General features: G+C 29.6%; 1 protein-coding gene across 2 annotated transcripts in view; it reads right to left on the bottom strand.

The window, feature by feature from the left end:
- Nucleotides 1-17,904, bottom strand: part of LOC107445775 (rho GTPase-activating protein 29) — a 214,740-nt gene that overhangs the window by 155,705 nt on the left and 41,131 nt on the right. The window contains exon 1 of one of the 2 annotated variants that reach the window (XM_071184735.1): nt 9,208-9,548. The exons of the other annotated variant lie outside the window; for it this stretch is intronic. The gene's annotated coding sequence lies outside the window, so the exon portion shown is untranslated. Of the gene's footprint in view, nt 1-9,207; nt 9,549-17,904 lie in introns of those variants that run through there. 2 annotated transcript variants of the gene reach the window in all.

The raw sequence follows: 17,904 nt of genomic DNA, 5'->3' as shown, positions 1-17,904 counted from the left end.
ACTATGACATTAATCAATGGATGACACCACAGAAAAAGATAGCAAGACTTAGAGCAATTAACAAATCTCAGAACTGAATGGCAGAATTATTTCGAATTATGACTACAGCCAATAGATGACACAACAGAAAAAATTAACAAGACTGAGAGCAATTGAAAGTTTCAAAGAACTTAACAATATAAATTTCTAACTATGGCATTAATCAATGGATGACACCGCAGAAAAAGATACCAAGACTTAGAGCAATTAGCAAATCTCAGAACCGAATGACAGAATTATTTCGAATTATGACTACAACCAATAGATGACACAACAGAAAAAATTAACAAGACTGAGAACAATTGAAAGTTTCAAAGAACTTAACAATATAAATTTCTAACTATGAAACTTAGTCAATGAATGGCACAGCAGAAAAATTAACAAGACATAGAGCAATTAAAAAATTCGAACAACTTGACAGTATAAATTTCTTATTATGATACCACAGAAAAAGATATCAAGACTTAAAACAATTAAGAAATCTAAGTACCGAATAACGATATTATTTCTAACTATGACATCAACCAATGGATGACACAACAGAAAAAATTAACAAGACTAAGAACAATTAAGAATTTACGACAAGTATATTTCAACAAGTATATTTCATCAAGTATATTTCAACAAGTATATTTCAACAAGTATATTACAACAAGTATATTATACAAGTATATATGATAGTATATTTCTAACTATGACAGTAACCAATTAATGACGCCACAGAAAAAGTTAACCAGGAAAAGAACAATTAACAAATCCAAGAATCGAATAGCAATAATATTTCTAATTATGACATCAACCAATAGATGACCCGACAAAAAAAACAAAAACAAGACTAAGAACAATTAACAAATCTAAGAACCGAGTAACAGTATTATTTCGAACTAAGACCTAAACCAATAGATAACACCACAGAAAAAGTTAGTCTCCTTATGATTGAAATAATGCCTGACGAGAGGAAAAAAAATTTTATCACTTAAAATTAATTTTTGCTTTCATTCTACTTTCATTTTCTAGTTATGAAACTATAAGTGTAGTAAATATAATAATAATTCTATTACATTTATCTTAGCTATATTTATACTACAACCTTTTTACTTTTAGCTCTGAATTAAATAAACCCCATATATAAAAATGAACTTTTAAAAATCATGCAAAATAAAATTAAACAAATTTAAAATTAAACAAATTAAAAATTTTATTTTTAATTTGTTTTACAATAAATACCATACCTTAACTATCTGTGTAAGAGTTTAAATCCAAAATTGCATTTTAAATACAATCATCAATAAATCTGAAATAAACTGTTCTTCTGTTCAACGCAATGAAAGAAAATATAAGATAATTGTCCAAAGCAACCAATGAATGAGGTCATTAACCAATACAACTTTTGAACGGAAATTGAAAGATTTTAATCTTAAATAGTCCTATAAGAAATCCCATTAGTTTTACAGCACAACAATGAAATCTGTTTTAGAAAAAAAATCTAATTATTTTTGGACGTGGGTGTACAAAAAATGAAAAGTAAATTTTCAATTTATTGAAACTTAATATCTTTAAAAATAATCTTAATGAAAAAACTGAAAATTATGTGGATATTATACTTATGATTGGATTGTTATAAATAGTAAAAGAAAGGTGTCTTAGTATAAAACAGATTTATCAAAGTACATTACACTTACTTCTTATAGTACATAAGTTTTAAGTTACGACAATTCGGTCAGTGGAGTGTCAACTGTATATTGACTAAGTGAATAAAAAAAGTTTAATATTATTTAATAACTTTTTAATATTTTTAACTAACATATTGCCTAATGAAAATTGGATACGTACTTTTAAATTGTATCCAATTTTCATATGGTAATGTATTATATTGAAATAATCACTTGTTACTGGCAAAAATTTGGAGAAATTATTTAAACATCTTGTTCTTATTCGAAAACAATCTAGAAGCAAAACTTCTATACTAACTCTATGAAAACAATATTTTAACAGCTACTGTTTTGGAAGATTTTACGGGGCAAAACTGTTGTCACAATCATAGAGATCATGCTTGAAGCATTTGAAAATGGTGTCCCCCTTACCCATGCAAAATTTGCATCGACCGAAATCAGTTTAAAAAGTTTCAAGCTTTTTTGATTTTTTCAAAACCATTATAAGCAAAAATGCACTCTTATATAAATATTGCAATCCTATAAAATCCCTTTAAAATTATCTGGTGTTAAAACTAAAAAGATGTTATTAAAATACGTCTTCTTGAAAGATACGAATTTTCCATTCCTGAAAATTTAACTACTAAAAGCTTCTAGCAAGATCTTTTAAACTGTGCCAACAGTTTCGCCAATTTAAAAATCTTCCAAAACATTCGCTGTTCAAAGAAAAATTGTTCACGTAGATTTAGTATAGATGTTTCCAAAATTTCGTCCAACCCTTTACATTCACTGAAGTTGGACAATATGAAAATGCTTCTATAATTGTCCTAAAGCCTATGCCTATGTGAGATTGTTATCTAAGTTTCGGCCCCGTCAGAGGGGCCCTAACACTTAACTCATTCATCTGAGTGGACAAATATTAAAAACAGCCGAAGCTCATATCAATGGAGTTATGACAAAGGTGGGCAATGCAAGATTAAAATAAACAGTAAGAAAAAATATATACAAGAATAGGTGCAAGGTATTTACAGAGAATTGTCCTAAGGATGCTCTCAGGACTTTTATGCATATTTGAATTATTTCCGGAATTGTGGTGGCCAAAATAATTGTTAATCAATTGAGTTTTGATAATCAAACATAAAATACAAACGTATATACATTTTGTTACCAGTTTAAAATTAAAAGAAATATCAGACAAAAAATAGGCTGCTGTGCTCCCTTTTTAAAATAAAATCTTATATTTCTTCGTCCTTTAATTAAGTATTCACGTGATAGGTAATAAAATCGAATTAGGAAGTCAGACCCGAAATAGCTAATCATTCGAAAATGTATGATTTTTTCAAAATTTCAGTAAATTGTGTTGTTTTGTCTTAAAATTTTGTACTAAAATTTCCTTAACTTCAGCGTGTTTCTATTACTTCCCTCAGAAGATCGGTAAATTTGCATATTGCGTGTGTGACGGCACGTGGAGCAAATTGGCGCCTTGTTTTTCTGCCATTGTCTTAAGACAATTGATCAAGATCGTGTCAGTGGAATTGTAAGAGTGAAAGAAATAATTACAATTCCATACAGAAATATGCATTACAGAGCACGCGTGGCACAGCAGGGGAGGAATATGTATCAAATAAACCAATCATTATAGGAATCATGACAGGTAAATTCAATTCATGATGACTGATATGACAGTATCTGTTAAATATGTCACAGACTAATTTCTAAGTGACATCTTTAAATTGGAAAAAAAGAAAAAGTGTTTTGTGTGTAAAATATATCGAAAATATATAGGTTGGGACACATTTATATCAGGTTGTAGCAGATATGGGAAGTTTTTATCTTTTATATTGTAACCCCGGGCGTTATTGTATATTGTAACTCCGGGAACGACCGACCGAATTCTGAGTTTATGACTATCTATGTTTGTACTCTTCTATGTCGTTCGATCAACTCCGTAGCTTGAACTTTGAACCACACCCAGAAAACAAGTGAATTCCTGGATCAAGCAATGGAGCAAAATAGCCTTCGTGGAGGACTTTTTGATGGAGCACCTGCATTTGCGTTACATTAAGAGGAAAACCTCCCATGATTTGTTTGATGGCAAGGGGACTCTAACCCATGATCCATCTACCACAGAAGATATTTTTGCGTTAGCACTGTGGTTGGTGCGAGCCGGGTGAGGAATTCGAATCAACCAGCCATTGCCGGTGTCCGAACCCGGTTCACCTCATTGGGAGGTGAATGCTCTACCCCCACGGCCACCACGGCTCTGTGATAGTCTTTTAATGCATGAATTTTGGTTTGGTAAATTCGATTTTTATAGGGTTTTTAATCAACACTACTTCTAAATTATTTTAAGGCTTATGTGATACGCCTCTTTGTTACAGTTAAGCCTAAAAAACTAAGACCAATAGCACCTCATTTCACCTCCGACGCCTCATACCACAACTATCAGCTTAAATAATAGTCTTCAATTCCAGCATCTATAGTCTACATCAATAATCCAAAGCATCAACAGTCTGCAGCATCAAACACAATACCAATACTGAAATCCTGACCTACGTTACCTCACGTTGACAATCAAATTACAACCATCCACTGTTTACAGCAAGTTGCTCTTATTATTTTCATTTTCTTTCAGTTATACAAGCAAGGTTCTTGTCTCCCAGTAACAGCCATCCCATACACTGCTGAACTCAAATTGTTTTTTATTTTAACTTTTTATTTTATTTCCTGATGTATGGGATATGGGCCCTCTGCGCGTCCCAGGTGCCCAATTTTTTATAAATAAGGAAAGAAAGACAGTTAAGCCTCATACCACTTAAAAGATCCAGTTATGCACCACAATCACAGGCCTATTAGTTTATCAACAGCACTATTAGTTTATTATTAATGTTAAGAGATACTCTTTTAAGCTTGTTATAGTAATAAATTAATCATGTGTCTGCTTGTATGACATAATTTGATTGTTATTTTAGCTTCATTCACTATTATTTATGTAAAGAAATAATATTAAAAAAATGTAATAAAAAAAAGAAATTTTTGTATAGTTGTCTAATTAAAGGCAAATTTCGAACGCGAGAGTGTTGTTCCGTTTCAAAATATAAAAATCATCTATTTAAGCATCAAATTATTTTATTTCAACTTATTTAATGGTTACGATCATTTTAAATTCGAGAATTGATCACAGTTATCTTCATTCAGTATTATTTATTTAAAGAAATAATGTAAAAAGAGGGACATCTTTGAATAATTGCCTAGTTAAAAGTAAATTTCGAACACGAGAGCATTGTTCCGTTACAAAATATGCAAATTTAAATGTCAACTTATTTTATTTCAACTCATTTTAATGGTTGCGATCATTTAAAGTTCGAGAATTGATCACAGTTATGTAAACATTAATAATGAAACCCAGTTTTAAGTTTGCTTGCATTACAAAATAATGTTAAGCCTAATGAGAGAGTAAAAAAGAATAAGGGCTAAGTAAATAACAAAGAGACAGAAAATGAATTTTTGATCCTTGAGAACAAATGAAAAATGAGGCTATTTCACTAAATTTCTAATCCAATAGATACTGTTAAGTAAACATAGAACGTTTTTTTTCTTCATAGATGATTCTTATCTAAATTGAAAATAAGCAGATCATAGTAAAAAAAAAGACAATACGCTTAATTTTTAGAGTCAGACGCTTAATTTTTCCAAACGGAACTAAATTTTTTTCAATTTAACTAGGAGGTTTCTAACCACTCTTTGCTCATTATTGTTTTTTTCTTCCTAAAAATAAATATTTTCCACAGAAACAATTCACCATTATTATTCACCATTTGAGTAGTAAAAATCATTAGAGTTGATAATTTCAGATTAAGATACAAATATTCATGTGATTAATAATTTTTGTGAACACGAATGCCTTGTATTTACAGGATAAATTTCAAAAATATAATGTAGTATTTAAGATAAACTTCAAAGAAAATTTCACAAATATAATAATGTTTGAGATAAATTTCAAAAATATAATTGTATTTGAGAAAAATTTCAAAATAAATTTAAAAGATATATTTGCAGTTATTTTATTTGAAAAATACATGGACACTTTTGTGCCTATTAAGTAATGTGCCTAATAGAAATGGATTTAAAATTGATTGATAAGCTGAAATTATTTTATTTAAATATGATTTTATCCAAGTTATTATTTTATTTTGATTTTAAAAAAGGCAGTTGCAACTTACTAAGTGTTTTAGATATAATTTAAAATGCATATTTTAAAAATTACAAAAGATAACTGTATGAAATTTTAAAATATTTGATTTTATTATTATACGAAATTTAAATATATCGGTTACTAAATTCCGCGACATATTATTTTTCAAAAAAGAAAAACATTCAATTTTAATTTTGCAAAATAAAATTTTCTTAAATTATTCAATTATGCTAATAAAGATATTTGCAAAGTGCATTTTGTAATAAGTCAAAATATTTTAAGCTGCTTATAAAATTAGGAGTGTCAGTTATTTAATGTTCTTCAATTTTTAAAATTCTTGTTTTAATGTCTCAGGTCATTATCGGGACGTTTGGATTGTTCGTGCCGATTTTCCATGGGAGGAGCTCCCAAAGACATATCTATCTATCTATCTATATATATATATATATATATATAAATAAATAAATACAAGAAAACACGAAGAAAGTTATGAAAAACAATAAGTTTCATTTATTGCGCTTAATCTGCAAGTAAACAGAACTCATTAGATAAGTTCAAAATGAAGAATAAAGCAAAGTACAATTATAGACATATGAAAAAAAAGGGGGGGGCGGAATAATAAGTAAAAAATAGCAAACAACAGTTTATATAATAAATATATTAAAAGAAAAAAAATGGATGAAATTTTATTTAAAAAACCGGAAAAATGAAACCGGATATAATCGTGTGGAAGAATAAGAATTGCGGATATAATCGTGTGGGCTGAAGAAAAGATTATATCTTTTTTTTCCCGGTTTTATTTTTCCGGTTTTTTNTTCTTATATCATAGCAATGAAGAAAGTTTCATTACCCCCACCGTCTTATTTATTAATTAATTTTTTTTGATGAGATGATATATATATATATATATTTATTTTTTATTAAATATATTATATAAACTGTTGTTTGTTATTTTTTACTTATTATTCCCCCCCTTTTTTTTCCATATGTCTATAATTGTTCTTTGTTTTATTCTTCATTTTGAACTTATATATATATATATATTAAAAAAAATAATAAAATTTTCTTGATCACTATAAAGATTTAGATTGGAAGAGAAAGAAATTTGATATAAACTATACGAATATTATCTAAGTTAAAGTGGTTGCGAAATCAGGAAAACTTCAGATTGCTTTGATGAGTAGTTTACTACCACTTGAATATTTTGGGGGGATCTTTGGGAGGTCTGCCTTTCGAAAATAGACAGGAGCTTTTCGGACGACCTAATACATCAATATATTTGCATGCACGTTTGCATACATGAGCATGTTTGTATACAAACATGTGCGTTTGTATAGGAAAATATTACTTTGGGGCTATTCTTTGCACCAAAATATGAATCTTGGTTATAAAAAGTTAAAAAACTGTTTTACGCGCTACGATAAAACATAAATTTGAACTTATCTATTTAAGATTTATTAGTTTGCAAAGCTGTAAGCTCATATGGCGGTAGGGAAAGATTTTGCAAAAAAGGAGCATAATAATATTTAAATCATTAATAATTATCTAATTAAGCTACTTTGCCAACACTTAACATTTTGCTTTCATAATTGTTTCAAGATTAAACATTCACCATACATTCTTTCAAGATTAAACACTCACCATACAATACGTCAAATCCTCTCAATATAGTAGTTGGAAGAAGACATTATGATGTAAAAATTTTAACTTTCAAAATTCAGCGTGGTAGGGCCTTATAGTTGACAGTGGTCCGAGAGTGCAAAGGGTTAAATCATCACCTCCTACCTCAGAAAGCCTCCACACAGTTTTTTGTAAGTAGTCTGCTCAAACTACTTAAAAAGTGAACCAGTTGCGTACATGGACTGCGTATTCTATTTTAAAAGTAATTGAGAGAAATTTATCCTTCGTATTTGAGAATCGAATGTGTGGTGGTTGACATGTAAATAAGACAAACCAGTCATATTCATAAATTAAACAAATTTTTGGACATATATTTTTTACCCTTTTCTTATTTTTTTTAAAATTTGATTTTCTATTAAATAGCTCTTTCGTAAATTTGTTTCTCTTCATAGTGGTCTGATCGGACTATCTATAAGAAACCGTGTGGAGGTTTTCGTTTATAGGAGGCGTTGGTTAAACGCTTTGTAGAGTTTTATGTATTAACTTTTTGCACTCAAGGTCCTTTCAACAATTAAATAACCATGAAAAGTTTATAAGGCAGAATTCATTATTCACATGTGTTTCATACACACATAGACCACTAAATAAAGTGGTCTCTAAATATTAAGACATTTAACATTTAGAGCGGTAGGTTATTCATAGGGGACAGTAGCGGCTAAGAGGTACCGCAGGGTTGAAATATAAGTGTTATTCCCACTGGCGAAACTTGCTAACTGTCTGAAAGTCCTTACAAGTTGACACTTATGAATTATGCAAGACAAATTCGTCCCGGACTGATCGTTAAGACACGGTTCCCAGCAGATCCCCGAAGTCAAGCATCACTGGCTGCGGTCAGTGTGCGGGTGGGTGAGCACTTGGATCAGTCTGCGTAGGGACCGAGGGTGTGCGGTATTGGTCCTCGTTAAACTATTCTATCGTAAAGTGCTCGACTTCGCGTGCAGGTCGTCGGGCTACCGAAGCTGGGATGCCATTCCCTCTTCAGAGGATCAAAATTGTGATGGCATGTCTTCGGATCATCCTCAGGGATGTTTCCCAGACCGTCGCCAATAGCCCATTGTGCAGCTCTAGTGCGACGTAAATGAACTACAACAACAACTACAACAGCAAGACAAATTCTTGAAATAATTCTTCGTAATTTAACTATTATTTTGCAACCACTTTGTGAAATCCTTTACAATGATAGCACTAGTTGACAGCTATGTATTTAGTAAGTTTTGCGACAACATAAACAAACGAGAATATGAATTTTCAAAAATGTTTTCCCGTCCTTTAACGAATATTAGTGAAAGAGTTGAGCGCACAAGAAGCTTGCACCAGTGATACTTATTAGTAAAAAATAAAAAGTTTTCGCTACACAAATTCATTACAGTAAACACTTTGCGGCGCAGCAAATTATGTTGTTTAAAAAATAGTAACTGCTAAAAAACGCTGAGTTGAGTTGTTAAATTTCAGTGGTTTGATATTTTTTTTGGAATTAGCGTTGCAAGACTGGATTCACGGCGTCGGAAAAGGTTAAAAGCAGTAAAAATCGAACATTCACAGCTATGTTTATTCATGTATAGTTTCTAAATTAGAATGACAAATATAGAAAAATGTCTATACAACTTTTACACAACTGTATAAGAGAAAAATTTTACTTACTCAAAACAACTTGCAATCACAAAGAAAATACAGATAAAATTTTCTTCTCAAGTTTGAAACGAAAAGAGAGGCTGGAATATCCGATGCGATTATAAATCTGCACAATAACGGTTTAAAGTTCCATGAAAAATTTGAAAAATGATGCTACGATAAGAGTGCGTAGTAAATATCCAATTTTCTCAAGGAATGTGCATCATATTTATTCCATTACATTTTTATCCATCAATGCCATGCAGTGCAATTAAATTTTTTTTAACAATAGGAACACTATTTTTCACTTTTAGCCAAAGCTTAGTCCAGGCATAACTGAGTAAGACGAAGTTTAACAGAACAAAATCTTTATCTCTCACTATTCCGCTAGGTTCTATCGATAATAAAAGAACATTTTTATCAGTAATGACGCAAATAGAAAAACCGAACGGTGCGAATCTAAATGCAAGAAGAAATTCTCAAGACACTGATGCCGAAACTGTTGCAAATAACTCTCTCATCCTTTTCAAGCACAAAAGTGGAAAAGGGCTTTTGCGCGGGCCCTGGGGCCCATGCGGAAGTGAACGAACTACGGGCCCAGTGAAGCGTAGCTCTTCTTTATGATGACGAGAAGTGTTTTTTAAAGTTTTTCCTTCATGATGGAATGTTTCCTTCCAAACTTAGACACTATGTTCGAGCGCAGACGATTAGTTTTTCCCGAGGAGATGTGCTAGCGACTTGGCCTTAAGCATTTTTGTAAATCGTTCGCGTGATTCTGACGACGAACGTGATACGCTTTGTTTTAGAGAACAGTAAATGGTGTTTATGAAAGAAGTAGTGGGAGTTGATTAAAAGACAATGAAATATGATCTCGGTCGAAGAAGAGTTCAAGTGGTCATATAGCCTATTATGGAACGAACGGTTTACATTCAAATATTCTGTTCTAATTCTAATGGTGGTCAGCTAGCGTGCGATTGTCTGGTTACTACTAATAATTAAACTAATAATTTAATGTAAATTAAACTATTTAAGTTGAAATAATTAAGGGAAAGTTAAAAAAAAGTATTTGAATTATTAAGATTTAATTTAATTAATTATTTGACCTCGCCATTTCATTATAACTAGAATTACGAATAGAGTATTGGCAAAAAAATAAAATAAAAAGATAGTTAATAAAACATATATTCTCAGTTGTAGTGTAAGTAAGGTAACTAGACATCCTAAAACAAGGACAATCCTCGTCCAACATCCAACATCCAACATCCTGAGGACAATCCTCGAATTTTATCAATTGTCCTCAGGGGTGGATTAAGAGTACGTGGGGCCCTAGGCCCTTCAAATTTTTGGGGTCCATAGATGAATTTTTTTTTCTCTGGTATATTTTTTATTTATTCAATTATAAAGGTATTTGTAGATCTTTTCATTTAAGAAAGCATATTTAAAATTAAAAAAATAATAATAAATTAAATTTTGCTCTATTTTATTAAATTAGAACTAAAAAATAATCATAACATTTTGAAACAAATTTGAAAAATCATTATTTTTCTTAATTTTTTAAATTTATTTTCAAAAAATCCATTTTATGGGGGCCCCTAACCATTGAGGGCCCCAGGCCATAGCTTAGTTTGGCCTATTGGGTAATCCGCCCCTGATTGTCCTCAAAACTCCTTGAAGACTGGAAATTTCTCCAAATTTTTACATATATGCTCAAATGTCTCGGGTTTCTCAGAAAATCTGATTGTATTTTTGATCTGCAGTGAAACTTTATCAAAATCAGAAATTCGCATGCTCTTTTTTAACAAAATAATTTTGTCTTACATAGAATACAATCGAAAAGCAAAAAGGCACCATGCTAAAACTAACTAGTGAGAACGCCATACTCGTTTCAAAATAATTTCATCAAAAAAAAAATTAATAATCACATACTCATTTATTTTTCATATGTTCAAATGCAGAATATTACATGACATTTCAAAGCTGTTTAGCAATTAAATCAATTTTGATGAAAATACTACTGTACACTGATATTAGTTATCAGTTTTGAAAATTAATTGTTGCACCTATAAATTAATACTTTCTATAAATATAAGGTCAAGTCGTTACATTTTTCGAAGATGCTTTTCTGAATTGTCCTAAAATTGTAGTTTGTAAATCTGGTTACCTTAAATATAAGTTACATAAAAACAGTTGCAATACCATATTATTTCATATTTACAAAAACATGGTTTACTTAGTGTTAAGTTTAACGCTGATACGATTTTAATGAATGTGCTTCGAATATACATGTCAGGTTATTTTATGTATTTTCTTCATTATATTTTTTATGTTACATTATCATTAAATTTTGTGATATGATGTTTATTAGTTTAAACTACTAACTTATTTCATGTTAGCTTTATGTATTATTAACCACAACTTGACATTTTAATGATTCGTTACTTTAAATTGATCCGAGTAATTCGCTACTTTAAACCATCACTTCACATTGAGTTGAGTCACTTATTTGATTATTTTGATTTTTATTGAAACAGTGTTTTGAATCATATAGTTTAAATAATTCGTTTGAGTCAACTGACTTTGGTGATTCATTTATCCTAGATTACAGTTGGTCCAGGGGCTTAAGAGATTATGAATTGAAGAGTGATTTATTAAAAAAAATATTAGAACCCCGAACGAATCACTTAAATACTTAACTGATTTAAGCAGTAATATGAGTTAGCTAGTTTGATTCTTGTATTAAATGATAAACTGCAAAATTCATATTGTCGAAACCAAGAGTAGACTCACGGATTTGTTTAGCCCAGTATTAAAGTCGGTTAAAAAAAACAGAGTTTGTTAATATTTATTTATTATTTTAAGATAAAGCGTCATGTTAAAATAAATATTAATGTTACGTTTAACATAACGTAACGATAATATTTATTTTAACATAAAGAGTGCTTTGAAAAACAGATTAGAAATATTTACTCAAAGCCAATACACTTAATGGATTTAAGCAGTGATATGAGTTTGTTAATTTAAATCTTATTTTGAATGACAGACTTGATACAAGTTTCTTTTTATTTCAATCATGATTAGAATCACCGTTTTTTTTTTACATCCAATAACTTTTGCAATTCGTTTAGCTCTCAGATTACAGTAGATTATTAAACCAAATCTGCGATTAAAAAAAGTCGCTAAAATGACTGTTTTTCTCGAATCCTTCTTTTAACACAACTTAATACACGAAGAGTGATTTAAAAGAATGATTAGAATCGTAAATTCAAAATCATCATATTAGACTAATTTGAATCCTTAATATGAATTTAAATTGTGTTTTAATGATTAGTTTGATTCAAGATTCCTTTTATTGAAACTGCGATTGAAATCACAGTTTCGCTTCTGTCAAGTAACTTACGTAAAGATCAGATACCTTTAAGTCGAATCTATATTTAAGATCCACTGAAATGTTTCTCTGTCTTGAATCATTTATTTAATGATTTAAGACTAGGAATCATGATTTGAATCGTGAATACTGATTTCAAAAACTGATTCGAATAACTATTTAATGATTCAAGACAAAGAATCATGATTTAAATAGTGAATATTGATTTCAAAAACTGATTAGAATAACTATTTAATGATTCAAGACAAAGAGTCATGATTTAAATCGTGAATACTGATTTCAAAAACTGATTCAAATAACTATTTAATGATTCAAGACAAAGAATCATGATTTAAATCGTGAATATCGATTTCAAAAACTGATTCGAATTACTATTTAATGATTCAAGACAAAGAATCGTGATTTAAATCGTGAATACTGATTTCAAAAACTGATTCGAATAACTATTTAATGATTCAAGACACAGAATCATGATTTAAATCGTGAATACTGATTTTAAAAACTGATTCGAATAACTAGGAATACTTATTTGTTCTCTTACTGTTTAATGTTAAGTATATTTGTGCCTAAAGTTAAATTTTCTAAATCAGCAACAAAAAAATTTTTCTCATTAAACTCAATAGCATTTAAAAATTCCCGAGAAAAAATCATTAATATTCACGGTGCGCCTAAACTAAAATTAAATAAAATGCTCTTACACCTAGAAAATTGGAAGAGATTCTGAATTTACAATGTTCTTTGATAATAAAAATCGAAAAATTAAAATAATCTGTGGCGAGATTTTTAAAAAAATCCACTTTGAACATTTTCACGAAGTACGATATTTCTCACGAAGTACGATATTTCAAAAATGTTAGCATCATTTTATACTTATAAATAGAAGAAAAAAATGACATATTTGTATTAAATATTTATAATAATCGTTTATAATAAATTTCATAATTATAAGAAGTCTTTTAATTGTTAATTATAGTCGATTAACCACTATTTAAAAAACAAAAATAATAAAAACTTAAATCGACTTTAGCGACACAAGCACTGTGAAATTGGCACAAGCACTGTGACTTTAAAAATGGCAGCTTCCATCATTCGTGTGTGTACACAAAGTAGAAAAGCAATTGAGCCAGGATAAAAAACAAAACTTAATATCACAGCTCCTCCTGTCGAAGATTATTTTGATTTTAAGGAATTTCCCTTCGTTTGTATAAAAGGCGATGAAGTCTCGGATGCTCCTGCGCTTGAAGTTTACTGCAAAGATGGTCCTGCTTTTGTTCAGTATGTGAAAAATAAACGAAATGTACTGGATGTTCACTTAAAGATGGGTATTGATGGAGGAGGTGGATTTTTAAAAATGTGTCTTTCTGTACAATCAAATGAGTTGGACTTCGAGTGCAGCGGTAAGCGTGCTAAGTATGATGAGGGGATAGCTGCAAGGAAATTTAGGGATTCTGGAGTTAAACAACTATTCATTCTAGCAGCCGTTCCGAGTGCACAAGAAAATTATAAGAATGTAGATCAACTCATTTCAACGTTGAATATAAGTCCTTTCCACGGCACAATTGCAACCGATTTGAAGTTAGCGAATATCTTAGCAGGTATAATGTCGCACAGCAGCGCATACCCATGCACTTATTGTTATGCCAAGAAAGATGAGCTAAGCAGCTGTGGCGAATTGAGATCCCCCGAAAATGTTTCATCGTATTATACAAGTTGGCTGACTGAAGGAAAAGGTTCAAAAAACAAAGCGAAAGATTATTTCAATTGCATTCATCCACCTCTAATTGCAACTGTTGGAGGCAAAACATTCCTAGACATTATTCCACCGCCAGAATTACACCTTATGCTTGGTGTTGTTAACACTGTTTTCACGCATATGTTGAAAGAGTGTGAAAATGAATCGCTGACATGGACAAAAGCTTGTCACGTTCAGCATGAAATCAGACGAGGATGTTCTGCGTTTGAAGGAAATGCATGCATAACACTTTTGGATAAACAAGAACATCTGCACCAGTTAAAAAATCTACCAATACTGAAGTACGTTAAAGTATTTGATGACTTCAAAAAAGTGGTTTCTGCATGCTTCGAAAATAATATTGACCGAAATTACAAAGCATGTATAGAAGCTTTCAAAAAGAGCTACATGGACTTAGGTGTCAGCGTTACACCAAAGGTTCACACAGTTTTTTTTCACATTGAACAGTTCTGTGACAAAAACGGTGAAGGATTAGCATTTTTTTGGGAGCAGGCGATGGAGTCCGTACATTTTGATTTCTTAAAGTCTTCCTGGGAAATTAATAAGGTTGCTGCAAATCACCCGGATTATACAAAACACCTTTCGAGCTCTGTTTGTAGATATAAGGCTTCACATGTTTAAATTGATATAATTATAATTAAATTATGTTACATTTTCATATTTTATCAGCAGTAAAATGTTTAAATAATAAAAGTTTAATAGAATTACAGCTGAAAAATCATTATTATATCATTTTTTTCCCTTTCTATTGATATAAAAAATATCATACTTTCCAAAATATCATACTTCGTGCGCAAAAATGTTCAAAGTGGATTTTTTTTAAAAATCTCTCCACAAATTATTTTGATTTTTTGATTTTCATTATCTGTTAACATTGTAAATTCAGAATCTCTTCTAATTTTCTAGGCGTAAGAGCATTTTATTTAACTTTGGTTAAGGCGCACCGTGTATTGTTTGTTTAAGATAACATTATTTTTATTTCGGGAAATTCCTTAAACAGTATGTGATTTTAGATTTCCTTGAGTTCAAAAAATCGGTGGAATAAAGTTCCACAATTCTTTGACCGAATCATGACCACTCGGACTATACGATAAATAAAAGTAATAATAAAATAATAATAAACTATCACACAAAGCAAAAATAGAAAATTTAAAAGTCATAAGCGTTTGCAGACAATTTCGCGAAATTTAATTCTTTAATACTATTTTATTAATATTCAAACATATATTTTTAGATTTTAATGTAAGATAATTCATTATATTTCTTAGCGTATCAAAATATTTCCCTGAAATAATTAATTTTAATCTTAAAGTGTCTGTATAGCGTTCATCATTCCATTTACAACTTTTCCCGTGCTTTTGCAGTTTTTTGGCTAATTTTATTCATTCAGAAGTTTTATTTATAAACTAAACAAACTTCGCTTCTTTTATTTTACATTTTTATAACAATAATTAAACTAATTAAGAGTTATAAACATTTTTCTTTACATCCTACAAAAACAAAGACCCAAATGATTTTATAGTCACAATTTTCTCCAAATCCTGATCAATTATTTTTCAATTACATAATTTAATAACAAATCACGTTGCTTTTAAGGAAAAAGTCGTTTCTAGTAATTAAATAGAATTTTGATAATTATTTCACCAAATGTTTGATAAAACCCTGATTTAGTTCATTTATAAGGTGATAAAATGCTGATTTAGTTTTTTTAAAGAAAAGTCAAAATTTTACTTTCAAGCAATAATTTATTTAGTAATTCTTTTTTTTTTGTGGATTTAATTAAAACTGCAGTAAATTATAAATAGCCACACTTTATTAAAGTTAGAAAAATGAAATTATCTTACTGTTTTAAACTGTTTAAATATTTTAAAATTAAAATAAATTTTAAAACCGTTAAGGTAAATACCTTTATCTAATATATATCACCACGCGGAAAGTTGAATACGAAAAAATTGCTTTCAGTTTTATCAACTAACACTCCTTTAACTCATAATGTTTTTGATAGCGTAAGCGATAAAAATGATATTTATCTTTAACATATCAACTTAATTGAGATAAAGCAATAATGAAAATGTAACAGCAGTCTTTTGTACTAATATATGACGTGATCTGATATTTTTAAAAACGCCTAAGATTATTCATGGGAAAATGAAAACCATAATTTAAAAAAAAAAAATCAGCTTTTTTAAAAAGTAATTCAGTTTTTCTTTAAAAAGTAATTCAGTACTTTTTAATCCATCAGTTTTCATAAATTCAATAATCAGAAAAAGTCACACTTTAGATGGATATGGAATATAAAGAAATTCAAAGCAAATTTCTAAAAGATAATTAATTGCCAAAGTAATTTTTCGGATTACGCACAATTTAAAAAAAAATGATGTGAAAATAGTTTGTTAAATAAATAGGCTCTTTAAATTCATACATTAAATACAAAGAAATAGAAAAATAACATAAATAATAGAATTTCAAAATTTTCCTTTGCAGTCAGGCACGCTAACCACTGGGCAACTCTTATTTCGCTAAAAGGCCTCTACACTCGCTTAATTAGATTAGGGGAAATAGTGCTAGATAATTTTTAGAAATTCTATGATTCCCACCCCCCCTCAAAACATGCTATAAAATAATGCTTTTTGAAGTTTTGAAAAATCATTTAAAATTACACGTTTCTCAATTTTTAGATTTTTTAAAATCGAATTTTATCACGTTTCTCAGTCTTTAGCTTTTTTAAAATCGAATTTTATCACGTTTCTCAGTTTTTAGATTTTTAAAATCACATTTTATCACGTTTCTCAGTTTTTAGATTTTTTAAAATCACATTTTATTACGTTTCTCAGTTTTTAGATTTTTTAAAATCAAATTTTATCACGTTTCTCAGTCTTTAGATTTTTTAAAATCACATTTTATCACGTTTCTCAGTTTTTAGATTTTTTAAAATCTAATTTAATTACGTTTCTCAGTTTTCAGATTTTTTAAAATCTAATTTTATCACAGTTTAAATTGATGGATACCGATTTGGAAGACGCTAAATAATTATTTTAACATCAATTGCACCAAAAAAAAGATACTTATTAAAGATCTAAAGGCAGTATAACTTTATATTATTTAACTACTTATCTAAAACTATTGATTTTAGAATTGTATTGGCAAAATTTTGTGAGAAAAATAAATAGAGAATCCAAAATACCGCAAGCTTTATATCTCAAATTCTTATTGAGTGACGTCCTTGCATTTTGCATGCATCGAAAAACACTGCCAAATAGCGTAAATATCCATCAAATGTTTATTCGCGAACATTAAATGAAGCAGATTAAAAGCATATTTGAAATTTTAATTCCCCGTATCCACTCCTTCGATTGTTGAGGGGGAGGAAGGGCTTAATTTTTTTTAAGCTTTTGTCGACGCAATTATTTTGTCCTTTTATTTAAAATAAATATTAATCCAATAAATTGGCTGGAAGTCTATATAACGGATCAAACCAGTTTTTTAAAAGTAATATATATATATATATATATATATACGTACATAGAACATGTTTTAAGTCTGTAATCAATACCTGCTTTGGTATAGTATAATCCGGCGCGGCGTGTAC

The sequence above is a fragment of the Parasteatoda tepidariorum genome, chromosome 9 (assembly GCF_043381705.1).
Source record: "Parasteatoda tepidariorum isolate YZ-2023 chromosome 9, CAS_Ptep_4.0, whole genome shotgun sequence".
In the NCBI taxonomy this organism is placed as follows: Eukaryota; Metazoa; Arthropoda; class Arachnida; order Araneae; family Theridiidae; genus Parasteatoda; species Parasteatoda tepidariorum.
The sequence above is the reverse complement of the archived record's forward strand: the minus strand, read 5'-3'. Positions and strand labels throughout refer to the sequence as shown.